This window comes from Rhea americana, unplaced genomic scaffold (genome assembly GCF_003343005.1).
Source record: "Rhea americana isolate MKP2758 unplaced genomic scaffold, rheAme1 scaffold_10, whole genome shotgun sequence".
Lineage (NCBI taxonomy): Eukaryota > Metazoa > Chordata > Aves > Rheiformes > Rheidae > Rhea > Rhea americana.
Window position 1 is genome coordinate 7996902 of NW_028185039.1, and position 13513 is coordinate 8010414.

General features: G+C 38.0%; 2 protein-coding genes and 1 long non-coding RNA gene across 5 annotated transcripts in view; 1 reads left to right on the forward strand and 2 right to left on the reverse strand.

The window, feature by feature from the left end:
• The window catches only part of DEXI (Dexi homolog), a 13345-nt gene extending 793 nt beyond the window's left edge, over positions 1 to 12552 (forward strand). The window contains exons 2-3 of one of the 3 annotated variants that reach the window (XM_085303247.1): positions 9240 to 9388; positions 12531 to 12552. The gene's annotated coding sequence lies outside the window, so the exon portion shown is untranslated. Of the gene's footprint in view, positions 1 to 3222; positions 3334 to 8509; positions 9144 to 9239; positions 9389 to 12530 lie in introns of those variants that run through there. The other 2 variants (XM_085303230.1, XM_085303238.1) reach the window with 2 other exon arrangements.
• Positions 3089 to 4918, reverse strand: LOC146601719 (uncharacterized). The gene is made up of 3 exons (XR_014895614.1): positions 4751 to 4918; positions 3571 to 3630; positions 3089 to 3217 (listed from the first exon to the last, which is right to left on the reverse strand). It is a non-coding gene; the product is annotated as an uncharacterized LOC146601719 (long non-coding RNA).
• The window catches only part of CIITA (class II major histocompatibility complex transactivator), a 28683-nt gene continuing 27641 nt past the window's right edge, over positions 12472 to 13513 (reverse strand). Inside the window, exon 20 of the mRNA XM_085303217.1 lies at positions 12472 to 12993. The gene's annotated coding sequence lies outside the window, so the exon portion shown is untranslated. The remainder of the gene's footprint in view (positions 12994 to 13513) is intronic.

Below are 13513 nucleotides of genomic sequence, written 5' to 3' on the forward strand. Positions count from 1 at the left end.
GGGCCCGGGCTGGCTTCAGCGCGCAGTCCCGCGGCTCGCCGCGCGCCCCCCGGGAGCCCCGGGCGCTCGCCGGCCGGGCGGCCCTAGCCACGCAGCGCAGGAGCCGGTCGGGGCTGCGGTCTGTTGTCCTCTGCTGCATGGTGAAGATAGTGTTTTTCCCTCGGCAGTAATTTTCACAGTACTGAGCCACACTGCCGCTCTTATAGCTAGGTATTACGTTTACAGTTGGTCGACAACTTTGCTAATCAGGCCTTAAAAGTGTCCTGACTCTGAATCTAAATGATAATTCAGGGTAATTATCAAAAATTCATAAAGCATTCTCTAGCCAGAAATAGATCTTAAACAGAGGCCCTTTAAAAACTGTATCTTGGATAATAATAAACCTACACAATTCACCATTTTTTTATATTAATTCATATTAATCACAGCATGAGAGTTTGTTATGGTTCAGAGTTATACTAAGACCCTGAAAATGTTGTAAGGATTTAGGATTTTAGAACATTGAAATGCAGTTGGGAAGGGAATCACAATTTCCAGCTAGGACTCTATGTGCCAAATGTATGTTAATCAAAACATTCACAGTTTAAATTAGAATATGTTAACAAATCTGCCAGTAGAATTTTCAGCAAAATATTGGCTCTAAATTTGAAAATAAATTCAGGATAGTTTTGTATTTTCTATTTAAAAATACAGAAGCAAGAAATTCTGTTGAAAAGTTGCAAATATATCTTTTTTAGGCATAYTAGACAAGTCTGATTTAATATTAAGCTATTTTAGTAAGTTTTAATTTTAAAAAAACTACCTTTCCTGCAGTGCTGTCCTTCATACAAGTTAGAATTGTATCCATAGAAATTTCTATTAAGGTCACATATAAAGTAATGGGAGCAGATTTTGTTCCATGCTTTGGAAGGTATAAAATGGAAACTGGTGTTGTTGGAGTAATATTGGTAGTACTCCCTCTGTGCCCCCTCCACACAACTAAGCAGAGCTTGGCTGAGGGCACTTGAGAGCATAAGAAGTAGGGGGAGGGGGAACAGATCTGTTACTACTAGCACTTCTGCTAGCACAGAAGACTTGAAACAGAACTGACCTCTCCACAAAACACACTTGATTACTTTTGTGACTGTCTCCTCTTTGTATCCCTTTTAATTTCAGCAAACAGCATACATGCTCAGAATATAGGAGACCTTTGTTGGTCACCTTCAAATCCACATTCCCTGTCTTCCAGGAAATAAATTCATAATAATTAATGAAAGTTTTAACAAAATCTTTGGTGAGCATATTAAAAAGCCGTAACTCTCTTCCCCCCCCCCTACAAAATACCTCTCTCTAAACTCCAAATATTATTACTCCAACACTATTACAGAGATTTTAAAAAAATGCTTTATTTTTCTTCTCACTTTTTTTTTCCTGACTGGAATTTGTCATGATGGATTGCATCTAATTTTCAGGAAGACCCAAGGAGAAAAACAGTCATACTATCTTACTCTAGTGGATTTTTTCTATTACATAAACACACAGCTTAGCAGAGCACGGAATCTGAGCTCAGTCTTGTTCAGTGCACATAAATGGGCTTCTTACAACTTCTGTTTCTTTCAATAGGATAAGAAGCTTTGCAAACTACTTGATATTTTCACCGTAAGATCATGTCACATTTATACATAGAAATCAAAATGTAGAAGTCTTCACAAATGTAGAAATCGAAAAGCAGAGGTCTTCACAAAGCTCAGAAGTCCATACTTTCACTGGAGCCAGTGGAGCCCTGGGCAAGTACCACCTGCAGCCCTGAACCTTTAATTTTAAAATTGTCATGTTAGGCTGTTTTCATTGAGAATCAAATCAAAAATCCTTAAATTTAGATCAAGTATTAGAGAGCAAAAAGATAACATTATTATGCTTCATCTATTTATATATTCAAGTATATTTATTTATTCAACAACCAGGCCACAAATTGCATAATTATTTAACTACTAGGCAAAGACTCTGCATGTCTTCATATCAAGGAATTTATGTTAATAGCCTGGTTATAGAGTTCTTTACTGTTTTGTGGCAGTCATCTTCCTCAGTTCCCTAGAAATGCATGCAGAAAAGGAGGTTCTTAATTCAGAACTGTGGATTCTGTTTTGAGACCAGAAATGAGGCATTGAAAGGGAAGATTAAATCCACTGCGTAGTGACTTGAGTTCTGTATGGGGGTTCACCTGTCTACCCATCAACTGAGGCACGCTGTCCACCTGCTCTCTTTGCTTAGACCAGAAGTACTGAGGACTCACAAGACACTGCAGGAGGAATAGATCTCCGTTTTATATATAGCTGAAAAATATACAGGCATTACTCTTCTGCATATAAGAGGAGTGTTCTTCATGTGACTCACCAGTGACTACTGAGAACAACCAAAAAGCTATGATTAGCCTTAGCTGAAATCTGGTGGTGTCTTTGCATTAGTAACTGATGTTTTCCACCTAGAAGCTATGTGGCTTACATGAACAGAGAAACAAAGAGAGGAAACCTCTAGATCTGATTTATTTAGATGTAAAAGTAGAAGAGTATGTGGATCAGGAGAGTTCTCTCTTGCACAAAAAACCTTAGTTGAATAAAGAAACTCAGTAGAAACAAAATTATGGCCAGATTTCTGAGCATAATAGTCATGATTAAATTGGTAGCAGAGGTTGAGGATAGACAACTAAGCAGCTTGAAGCAGCTTCCTATCCTATTCAAATGGAGAAATCTGTCTGTGTAATTTGAGCAAATTTAGCTTGCTCGTGTCATCTAGATTTTTAGCTGAAGTGTCCCTTGGAATAATATAATGTGACTGTTCTTGTACTGTCTTAAAATTAGATGTGACTCATCATGAAGTAATCAGAAAAAAATGAGCAAAAGTAATCAACAATAAAAAATGAATAGGAAATACAGTACAGACATTACATATATTTTTGCATCAAGGTGAATTATGATGAATGTCCTTGATGCGCAGAATCCAGCACTCAAAAGCTTATGACTCAGCACTTCTGCTATATGCCAGTATCTAAATCCTGAATCAGTCAAAGAAATAGCTTAGTTCACTAGCTCACCAAAATAGTGCCAATTAGAGTGAAGGCTCAGTCTGTATGAGAAACATCAGGCCAGTGGAGGTGGAAATAATCGTGCGGGATTCCTTCCCATGTCTGCTACTGATGTGTTCTGTAAGTTTAACTCCCTCGTGTCTCTGTTTCCTCTCTCTAAGGAACGGATCAGAAGAATGTTATCACTAGCGCTGTCAAATACATACAAAAGCACATCCAAATCCACCTCCTGACTTCTTCCCTTTAGACTTGGAATCTTAAAAACAATACACGTAAGCGATCAGTTACTTATTTTACCTTCCCATTTCTCGGTATGTTTTTCTCATTCACAGAAATCTCTATGTTAAAAGAATGGGAAACAAACAGATTGACCCCGTGATACAGACCAGTTGTCTTTTATACCAGTTACGGTAACAATAGGATTAAGAGCAATAGCTTTGATTTTTAGACCTGTGTTTTGAATGCTTAGGTGTTATTAAAATTAAAAGCAGTTGTGTGCTCAAACTCACCTAGTAGATTTGTTGTAAAGAGACTATTGTGCTCTGGCTACTGTTAGCAAGAATTCCATCCTAAATGGAAGGAAGACAAAATCTCGGTTAACTGATGAACTGACCACTCAAACTTATTAATCACAGCATGCACGATCTTAAGGTATTTTCTACCAAATACATTCATTTATGTATTTCAATAGAGGAGGCAGATTTTTAAAACAGTTTTCTAAAACCTGCTGTTAATAACATCATAGATTAAAATGAGTCATAGAAAATTAAGAGACTTCTAATATAGAACAGAAATGCTTAAGGCCTGAGTATTTCATTGGGTAAAAGCCGCAGCCCACAAGTGATTTTGAAGACTAAATTGTGAAGAAAGGTCTTATTTCTGTTGTTCTTCATCACAAAAGTGAAATTTACTCTAATCAACTTGCTTTAATAGCAGGTAGCAAGAGCCGATTATCTGTCTTAAGCCATCAGAGAAATTAAGAAATGAATCAAATTTAATTCATGTTTGTTTTCATTCGGGAAGATAGTGACACTATAGTTCAGGTGGCAACTAATAATCCTGAAATAACAAAAAGGAGTATTTTTTTAAGAGAAATTTAGTTTGTGTATTTGGCCAATTCAACTCTTCCCCTTTATCCCTTCATAATGGTTCTCATTTATAAGGAGAATGACCGTCCCAAAGAATTAAATTGTACACAGTAATGACTAAGTCTTCCCATTTCTTTAGGGAAAATTATAAACCTTCTTTCTCTTTCCAGATACATAAGCTTAAGTAGTTTGTCTGGCCACAGCCTTGGAAAATATAGCTGAATAGTTTTAATAGTCTCCTCTGAGGACACAAACATATTTGTAACATATGTCCTCTCTAGTTTTCAAGTTGTCACTCAATTGGTTTTCACTCATTAAAAAGGCCTAGCAGCTGTATTGAAACTCTTTACAGAATCAAAGCCTTTGAAAGCTGTGGAGTTGATACCCTAATGCAGGAAGATCAGTATCTCTTTCAGGTGTAAGAAACTTGAAGAAAATCTGGCACAAATGTAGTCATTTAACTGACAAACCACATTCTCTTTATATAGAGAGTAGTGTATATTTTCTCCCTAGAATTAAGAGATTAAGCATTCAAAGAAACCACAAGCATTAGTAGAAACTTCACCATCTGCTGGATATTGAAGGAACTAAAAAATCTGACCTTCCACAGTCTGGTAGAAGGGTTTTGAGTGCTATCAACAGAAATGAGAAGGAACAGTTCAGCCATGATCAGTGGTTGGTTCGGAYGCTCCAATCCTCGGGATCTTCTTTTGCCATAGATTTTGCCAGCTTATTCTTTCTGTGGAAATGGATACTGAGAAACATCAGTTTTATGACCTGATATGGAGAATGACCTACTCAACTTTTTTTTCAGCTCAGGAAGTTTTTTTTCCCCCCTTATTGGTAAGGAGCAATTTCCTCTTTTGCCAAAGAACATGGAGTAGAAGCAGGTTGTGTTTCACCACGTTCTGTTCAGCAYGGGGGGACCCTCCTTCCCCTCTTATGAGAACTGTCATAGGCTCCCAGCTACAGAATTAACTGTGATAGAAAGGGGAAAGACTAGTGGCAGCCATATATAGGAAATAATGGAGAATAATGACCTGTTCTGAATGATTTATTTCTGGGTAACGCTCTAGATAAGTTAATAGACTTACGACTTTCTTTAACCTACATACTTTTTGAAGCCATGAAGGCTGAGGATTGCTTGGGCAATATAGCCAAGATAGGCCATGATATCCAAAATACTCTTTCAGAGAGTCAGGAATCAGAAAGTAGACAATGTCAGGATGCAAAACCGAGTCACTACATTTCCTTTGCTTCAGTCTGAGTTGTGAGGAATGGAAACTTCCTAGAGAGAAGTAACAAAAATAGCATGATGGAGCCTCTTTTTTTCATGGTAGAGTTACAAATTGGTAGACGTACTGTTAGATACTTACTGTTATCCTTTAGGGTATTGAATAGTTCCAAAACTTAAAAAGACTTGCTAGCTTTTCTTTTTCTATTTTTTTTCCATTGTTGAAAATTAGGTTCAAATAAAGTTTGATGAACAGACTTTTAAATCAGCTGAATATTCTGGTCAATTATATCATTCACACACCATTTAATATCTGCCACTACAAATTACAGTCTTGGACTAGCAGCCCTACAGCAATATTTGAAGCCTTCAATAGACAGCTTTATGCTTTGCTCTGGAGACCCAAAACATTTTGCGTGCTATTTCTAAACCAGAAGAGGATTTGATCCTCAGTGTAGAATACTAAAAGTCTCTTTGAGCTGTCCACTGTACAGCAGAGTTTTTAGTTCAGCTTCTAAAGTAATTAGATCGATACCAAGTGAGTAACTGCTGCTTCCCCTTTTCTTGTTTCCTGCTTTAAGTAACAAGGTTTTTGAGCATATGCTTATTGTTAACAGGTACTGTAGCTGATAAACACTTGATTGAAATACCTCATTGCACACAAAAGTGCTTTTGGTCCTGTCTTACCAGCTACAATAAGCAGCAGGCATAAGAACATAAGAAAAGTCATGAGTCAGATCTCTGGTCCCCCTAGTGCCATGTTTTGCCTCTGGCAGCGGCAGATGTTTGGGAAAACACATGAACCTAACCAAGATCTGCAGTCTGTTCCCACACACYTACCAGAATCCACTACACTAGAATTTAGGGTGTTAGAGGGCACATTTATGCTCAGTTCCTTTAGCAACTGTTTATGGGCCTGTTTTCTAATCCCTTTTTTTTACCACCTGTTGAGGCTGAGATGAGCTGCTCTCTCCCCTGGACCATTATAGTTGTTCTCTGCACCTTCTCTGCTCTTTTACATTCTTCTTGAAATATGGTCAAATTGTACAACCTATTCTACAACCAGTTGTACCAAGTGTACAATTGTATAATCTATTGTTTATACAATTGTATAAAACCAAGACTCACTGTCTTGTTCTCAATATCCCTCATGATGATGACGACCAAAATTTTGTTGGTTTTTTTGGGTGCCACTGCACATTTCAGAGTGCCTCCTTCTTGTCCTCAGATACCTGTTAATGGTGATGCCAAAATCTTTCTTTCTAAGTTCAGTGTCATGTAGGCAGGTGTAGGTTATTTGTCTGTAACTGTGTTAKATTACATAATCTAAGTTAAAACTTGCCTGCCACCTTTTGCTCACTCCTGCATTGTTATGAGGTCCTTCTGGAGTTCCTTGCCATCAGTACAGCATTTGAGTATGTCAAAGAGCTTATTTTTGCAAGCTTGGAGATTTCTTTGTTCATTCTCTTCTCTGAGTCACTGATAATGCTGATGAGTAAAACTGGTTCCTGGGAGACCCTACTGCTGACTTTTCTCCTACTAAGCCCTGTCCTTTGCATCCAATCCTTTAATCAGGTTTCAGACCATAAAAGCACCTGTTCCCCAATTCTGTGGCAATCTGGTTGCTTTATGGCTTCCTGTAATGATACACGGTTCCTCAATCTGTTCTTGTTCTTGCTCATCCAAAACATGTGACAATCACATTTGATTCTTTATTCAGACTCCTCATATATTCTGTTACGTCTTGTGCACCTTAAATGTCACATTGTGGCAGCCCTCTTGCATCAGCACCTCTTGTGCCAGACAGCCTGGCTGGTGTGACATATGATCTGCTGAGCCACTCTTCAAGTACAGAAAGCAAAGGGCAAGGAGAGAGGCCGCATTTTGCCCTGCAGCCCAGTGACAGCCTTCTGGTAGAGCCCCATAATCAAAGCAGATCAGTTAGGAGGTCTCTTAAGCTCCCCAGCTATGGCTTTGTACCACAACCTCCTCTCCCTTATGACCTGATGAACTACCTAAATTTACTGCRGAGCATCCCCCGCCTTTATGCTCTGTGCAGGAAGCCTATAATATCCGTAAAAGGGGAAGGAGGGAAGAATGGTCCTTGTAGAGACCAGCTCCACACAGCACAGTCACACAGCCTAGACTTTCTCAGCTGCAGGCAGCGGGGGCTGCTTTTGGGCTCCTGTTCCTTGACAGCTCTTCTGCAGCATAGACTCACACCTCACAAACATGCCCCAAACACACCTGTGCCATTCTACACTACATTAAATAGCTCATGCGTAGGATCACAGGACCAAAATGATCCTGTCACCACTGCCCAGCACCTGCATAATCCACACTTCTGCTGCTGCCTAAAAGTAAAGGCTCTTCAGGTAYAGGGTTTACTTTTGATGATGGGGGGGAAAAAAACCCCACATTTTTAACAGCTGTCAGATACTTTGACCTAACCAAGGCACATTAGGTATATTGTGATAAAGCATTTTAACAGCAATTTGGTTTTGTCACCAAAACCGAGAATGTCATGTTATTTAGTTCCATAACTATTTATTGGTGGATCCAAAATGTTTTGAACAAAGTGTCTCTAAAGGAAAAAAAAAGAGTGACCAAAGTCAGAGGCTACATCAAATGTAGAGACTACATAGTTTAACTCATAATTATACAAAAATRTTAATGATCTAATGAATAGCATCTGCTTAAGAGACAGTACCCAATTCAAAAATCAATTTTAAGGGAAAAAAAAAAAAGGTGTAAGGATATCAAACATAGCATAAAATAGAGTATCCCCCTGGATGTCAGGGCTGGTTGTCCTCTCCTAAGAACAACCCTTAACAACAGACCTAATGGACTGTGGTTGACAGCATATTCTCTTACACCTCACACTAATATTTTCATATGTCTGTGAAAATTGCACTAAGGGCTAATGTGCTCTAACACTATTGGGAATTRTTACATTAGTTTCAGTGAGAGGTTGTTCAGTCCTTTACTTCTCAAAGAATTATTCATAGAAAAGTTTTTRATTTTTTTTTTAAAGAAAAAATGGCATGGTACTGTATCTAACATACATAGTGACTTCTCTGTTCAGTCCAGATCTAGAGGGTTACTTATGCTTTTTCTTTTAAACAGATTCATTAAACACCTGAAATGGAATATGACCAGGTTACTGGATCAAGTCATGGAAAGAAATTATATTCTGAAATGTAAAGATGAAAAGGACAAGGGGACAACAGGAAGAGTTGTCATCAGACCTTGTCAGATGTGACTTTTTCCCTATGATCATTGCGTCTGAGTGTGCACTAACTGCAGTGATTCATGTACGCTATCGGGCTTCCATAGGTAATTCTGGGTTGGACTGAAAAAAAAGCTGTGTTCTCTTGTAACAGAAATTCAAGATGTTACTCAGATGTGATAAACTTTTGACTAAATATCATGTCATGTAAATGGACACACTCTACATACTGCTTAAACAAGTTTTACAGTTGCACACTGAAGACTCTACCAGCCAATAGTTCAAAGTCAGTACTCGCTCAGGGGAATATATCCAGAAGTGGCTGCAAGGGAGGTTCTGTTCAGGGCAGAATTATGGCAAGAACTGTGCTAGTAAGACATTTTGTTTATATTGTGAGTTTTGAAATAGAACAGAGCGAATTTTGTATGTCAGGTGGATTCATTACCTAAGACAAGATACTTACAGATTGTTTAAGCTCATGTTCTTATGTACAGATGTGAAAGCAATACAATAAAGACTGACCTTTTCCATGAAAAATGAGAGAGTCATTTATTGGGGTTGTTTCTTTCCCATTTGAATAGAAAAAAATTTAAATGTGCTTTCCAGGAAATTCCATTTTTCTTACAGGTACCTGCAAATAGTTCCACACAGACTGCTGAGAAGGCCAGCTTGTCGGAAATCCTTCTCCATGAATAACTACTTTAAAAACCAGACCTGGATGAAACACCAGCAACCACACATTGTGGAAAAAAGAAAAAAAAAGTTACTGAGAACAGGTATTGTACTGGTTTTGTCTTATTTTCATTTTTTTTTTTTTTTAAGAAAAAGCTGATTTTCATAATTGTGCAGTCTTGCACAGGACTGTTGGTCTTAACTAAACCCTAAGCCAACTTGATGCATCAAGAACATTTCAGATAAAACAGAACTGAACATACTTCTGTTGAATTCTCTCCATACCTTATGTCTGTCTTCAGCAGTCTGTGTCTCTAACCTCAGCTCCCAGCTCAGACTTTTAGCTCCAGACAGATGGTGTCACGAGTCCCTTTAACATCTTCTTGACAACTAGTATAAGGGAACAAGGGGATGACAGTCTACATCCCCTTTGAAATAATGACATTAAACATGCTTACTAGAGTCTGTTTTTTYCCCACATACTTAGTGTGGTGTTGCTTTGATAGCATTTTTGAACTCCTAATACAATAGAATTTTGCTCCCAGTCTTCAATATTGTGTGTCCCCGACACAACTTTGAGCCGCTCCTGTAAGATGTGAAGTACTATCCTTGAGCTACTTAGCATTTCTCCATGATAAGTTCTGTCAAATGCAGCTGAGAGGCTTAAAAAAAATGACAAACATTGTGTTATAGATAGTCACTGGTCTGTGATTCAGGGAGATAAGTCACTTAGGATGTAATATTCTAGGATAGAAGAACAGATTTAGGGAGCTAAATCCACATTTAAGCACATATTTAAAGAATAAACAAATTTTAGGGAGTTGTTTAGCTTCTGTTCATATGCCCATTTGGTATTAACACAAAAAATACAGAATTTTGCTCCTAAAGGTGGCAGGCCTGCTGCCTATATAATTAAACTTTTACTGTTCACAGAGACAGCTTACACTAATTATTCAGGGTCACATGTATGCTATTCTAAGACCATGGTTCAAACTATCATTATAGGTGTAGGATCTGCTGGTTTGTGATTATTTCCCGCAGTAGGTTTAGTATTTTCCCATACCACATGATGCACAGATCAAGCAATACAAATCCCATCAAATAAATCACTTAGAAGACTCTGAAWCTTAGATCARTATTTCTGGTATCTCAGAACAGCTCAGCTTCATACATTTTGAGGAAAGGGAAAATATTTAAATTAAAAATATACTGGACTATCACCATAACACAGGTCTTAGCATTTTACCACATCTTCATATCTAAGAAAAAGAGGATGGGGACAGGGAGAGAAGGATTTACATTTTTCATCCTGAAAGTCAGGGATTTTTAGAACACATACTTGGTTACAGCAGGGTTTTGGCAGGAGGGGAGAGTGAATTCAGTCTTCTGCACACAAGGCATTCATTTGAAGAAGCACTTTGGATTAGCTTTGAGCTACAAGAATATACAGGCATTGAATCTTGATTAGTCTGAAAACTTGTAGCTAAAATGATAAAAAGCAACATTCCCCCTGAAGCTGGCAACTTCAGGCAGCACTTTTACACCTTCTGACTCTGGACTTAGGACCTGTCAGCTAGGATTACAAGATCTCRTTGCCGGTTAAGAAAGCATTTTCTCCACTTCTAGACCACTGAAATAATTAGTAGAACCCAGTTGTTTCCCTCTCACACTTTGCACACCATTACATTTAAAACCAACAGTGCTTTCATCATGTTTCAAAGAGAAAAATCAAAAAAAATTTCAAGTACTGCAAGTTACTCTAGGAAGGAATATTTTAATTAATACATTTTGAAAGATGTATTAAAAATACTAAAAACACTGCATCACAATTTACAATCTGTACATTATAAACATACCTCTCATACTACCTCAAAGAAAGAGAACAGTAGTTTACCCAACACCATTTTATGCAGACCAGACAGCTCCTGCCTAGTGTTTGTTTAGCACATTCTCAAATTTAGCCACAGTGAGAAGTAATTGCAGAATATTTCTGTAAAGTGGCATTGCTCTGGCTAGGCTTTGAAAAGCCATGCAGATAGTGAAGAAAACAGTCATCTTCTAGTTACAGTTACAATCAGCCTAGTAGTTTTCACCTTGCTCCCTTGTACTATTACCTCCACTCACTAGGTCTGTCTCCTGGCTCTCCTTTGATTAAAGAGAAACAAACAATCTCAAAGACACTTTCCTCTCTTCCTTCTTTAATCTGTCCACCCTCCATCCCTGCTGTCAAGATTCTGCAGGCACTAAAATTTCAGCGGGGAAGTACAATTTGCTGGAAAGAACATAAATATTTGTGTTTTAAAACTGTTTAAACTGTTAACTGTTTTAAACCAAGTAACAGAGTATTCAAGAGGTTAGTGGAAAGATGTCAGTTTKCTTAGGTTCTTGGTCAGGATTCTGTCAATTCTTCATGGCAGAAGAGATTTCAAGGGGTTTGTTGAGYTAACCCTGAGCTAGCAGTATGACATACAGAGATCTCTCTTCCCAGTTTTCGAGGCATATAGAATACTCCTAGCTATTTCCATTCAATCTTGTTTTGCTGTCTTCAGCCTATAACTGGACAGGGAACCAGAATGCTGGTCCTAACAACTGCTTCTATATGATTATGAATTCTCTCCGTGTTCACAGAGCTGAACTGAACTAAAGAAGAAAAAAAAAGAGAGATAATTGCTTTGCTATTAGAGTCAGCAGGACTAATACTTGGCCTATAGAGCACTGAGGCTGGCAGAACAGACACACGTTAACACTCTGAAATGTGCTATTGTCCATCACTGCCTAATTCTTCCTGCCTCAAACTGCACAAGGTAGTGATTTCACTTTCAAGTGTACAATAGATGCTTGCACATTTATGTTACCATCTACAAGTGAGACACTAAATCTCAGTCCACGTACATGAATGAGAAGACAAATTTGTCTCAGAAGTCAAACTTACTGTTTTCAGCTCTTCAAAGTTCTACGCAAAAATATTTTAGTTAACATGTTTCTTGTGACTTAGAATCTCATTTCTTAGTAACTTACACTGATATAAGTGCATTTTTTCACTATAAAATTAAAAAAGACCTTTAAAGACCTCATTTTAGACAAGCTAAAAAGCTTTGAAAATTGTCACTTGGAGGATTTTTGTGCAACGAACTGAAACTTTCTATAGTATCTGGATTTCTATGATATCATCAGAAAAAATCCTTAGTAGTTTTCTATTTTTGATTCATTTCTTCTCTTCAACTCATTTTCCCATTCTTTTTAAAGGAACCAATAACAAGAGACTTACTTGAAAGAAAATATCTTCCTACCACTGGCACCATGAAACAAACAGGTTTTACCTATTACTACTTYAGATGTGGCGGGTCCAGCAGCTTGCAGTCCTACACTTTGGTGAATCAAGGAAGCAGTTTTATATTACCAATATGCTGGTGACTCCTCTTCACATTTAATGGTAATTGCAATATCCAGATGTTCTTTTCATCTTTGAAACTTGACGTTACATCATCACTTCAATGGATACACTACACAGTCTTTGAATAGCATATTAAAAGACCTTTTATACATTTGAATTCTATTATTCACTTGCTTCAAGAATCACCCGGGAGCTCAAATATGACTTTTTTCATTTTGCCACTGTCATGAAAATCAGCACTTTTTTTCCTGATGCATAAAGCAGCAAAGAAGATGGAGAGATACAGAGGAGACCTTCCACTTTCCTTTATGGTACCTGTGAAATGATGAAAATAGAATATTAGATGCATACCTAATAGCTTAATGCTCATTAACATCAACAAAATCATATGTGTGTGTGTGTGTGTGTGTGTGTGTGTGTGTGTGTGTGTGTGTGATGTGATCTGGAAATACAAGGCAGTGACTGATAGATGCTGAATGTTTCAGTTTTGGGAGATAAGATGCAGACTTCCTGCTGTTACATATCCTCAGCGCTAAAGAAGATGAATGCTTGCCTGTTTTGTCACATCCAGGTATTACATGAATGCTAACCCACATCAGAGAAATGTACTGCAAACAGGAGAGAATAGCAGCAGAGGGAGATACTAATACTAGGAAGACCAAGAAGTTGCTTATGGAGATCTGTGTTAAACACATCTTCTGCTTGGTGTGAAAGCTAACCAATGACCAAGAGTAACCAATTCTCAGAGCTGAGCTTGCTACCACTGACAGCCATTGCTCTGTGGCCAGTGATTTTCAGGACTGGAAAACTGATAGCTGATCTACATGGTCAGAAG